Raw genomic sequence first — 2,312 nt, forward strand, 5'->3', positions numbered from 1 at the left:
GCAAAATTGATAGAGAAAAAATAAAGACTAGCCTTTCTTGTGATCAATAACTCTTTTGTAAATGTGCAATGATAGATAGAATCATATTAAGTGAGAGACATACAGAGTTACTAAATTTTTATTGAACACATATACCAAGTATTTTTTTTATTGTAATAGGAACTGCAGATGATAAGGAAGGTATGCAATTTATGATTCTTGATGTAAAGTTTCTTATCCAAGTTTCTTATAGATTATACTATATCTGGTAGAAAAAGCATTAGTTCAAAACTCTGAAAAAGGAAAGAGTATATATTTCGTGGTATACATCTCACAATTAACAGTACTTTTCTAAGTATTTCCCTTCAAACTGTATTTCATTTGATCATTATTTCAACCCTGTCAAGGAAGAAGCTAGGATTTACTTTTCTCTTAAAATACCACAACAAAAACAAAAGAAAATTTCCAGGACTTATAAGAGTTAAGCAAGTTCACACTATGTGACTCTGATTCAGCCAGTATTGAAACTTACTCTCTCTGTTCCTTACTACTGTAGTCTCAGCAATAGTTTTTTTTTTTTTTTTAAATAAATTACATAGAATAAATACACATAATAGGTTTCAATGAAAGGGTAGTAAATGAGGATGTGAAAAGTCACTGAAAATCCAAGAAAAAAGTAGAATGTGACCTAGAAATTGGGAGATGAATAAACTTTGAGCAGAAGAATTTAAGGAAACTTCAGATTGACTAAATCATAAAAGCTGAGGTAGAGAGAAAAGAAGATGTTTTACTAGAGGAAAGGCACTGAGAATATCCTCCTGGATGGTATGAAGAGTTACATAAGAGAGAGAAATTAAAATAAGATGGAATAGGTAGTATGAAGTTCTGTTAAAAACTAGGGTAGTGGAATTATGGACTGAAGTTGAACAATGATGTCTAGTCAAAGGGGGAAAAGGAATGTGGATTAAAGAAGATCCTACTAAATATCTGAATGAAAGAGAGCTTAGATTCAGGACAAGCTCTTCAGCAATTCTTAGTCATTAGGATATCAAGTGATAAAAGGCTAAATAACAGTGTGTAATACAGTTATTGTTGTTAGGTTCTGTGTCAAGTCATTCTAACTCATAGCGACCCTACATACAACAGAAAGAAACACTGCCCGGTCCTGTGCCATCCTCACAATTGTCATTATGCTTGAGCCCATTGTTGCAGCAACAGTGTCAAGCCATCTCTTTGAGGGCCTTCTTCTTTTCTGCTGATCTTCTACTTTACCAAGCATGATGTCCTTCTCCAGAGACTGGTCCTTTCTGATAACATGTCCAAAGTATGTGAGACATAGTCTCGCCATCCATGCTTCTTTCTAAGGAGCATTCTGGCTGTACTTCTTCCAAGACAGATTGTTTGTTCTCCTGGTGGTCCATGGTATATTCAATATTCTTCTCCAACATCATAATTCAAAGGCATCAATGTTCTTCTGTGTTCTTTATTCACTGTCCAGCTTTTGCATGTGTATGAGGCAATTGAAAATACCATAACCTTAGGTGAACCTTAGTCCTTAAAGTAACATCTTTGCTTTTTAAAACTTTAAGATCTTTTGCAGCAGATTTGCCCTATGTAATGTGTTGTTTGATTTCTCGACTGATGCTTCCATAGGCATTGATTGTGGATCCACGTAAAATGAAATCCTTTACAACTTCAATATTTCCTCCCTTTATCATGATGTTGCTTATTGGCCTAGTTGTGAGGACTTTTGTTTTCTTTATGTTGAGGTGTAATCCATATCAAAGGCTGTAGTCTTTGATATTTATCAGCAAGTGCTTTAAATCCTCTTCATTTTGAGCAAGCAAGGTTGTCCCATCTGCATATCACAGGTTGTTAATGAGTCTTCCTCCAATCCTGACGCCTTGCTTATCATATAATCTACCAACTAGGATTATTTGCTCAGCATACATATTGAATAAGTATGGTGAAAGGATACAATCCTGATGCACAACTTTCTGGATTTTAAGCCACATAGTATCCCTTGTTATCTTTCAATGACTGCCTCTTTGTCTAAGTTCCTCATGAGCACAATTAAGTGTTCTGGAATTGCTATTGTTCAAAAAGTTATCCATAATTTTTTTATGATCCACACAGTCGAATGTCTTTGCATAGTCAATAAAACACAAGTAAACATCTTTCTGGTATTTTCTGTTTTCAGCCATGAACCTTCTGACACCAGCAATGATATCCCTTGTTCCACATCCTCTTCTGAATCCAGCTTGGATTTCTGACAGCTCTCTGTCGATGTATTGCTTCAACTGCTTTAAAATGATCTTCAGCGAAATTTTACT

The sequence above is a fragment of the Elephas maximus genome, chromosome 7, assembly GCF_024166365.1.
Source record: "Elephas maximus indicus isolate mEleMax1 chromosome 7, mEleMax1 primary haplotype, whole genome shotgun sequence".
Taxonomy (NCBI): Eukaryota; Metazoa; Chordata; class Mammalia; order Proboscidea; family Elephantidae; genus Elephas; species Elephas maximus.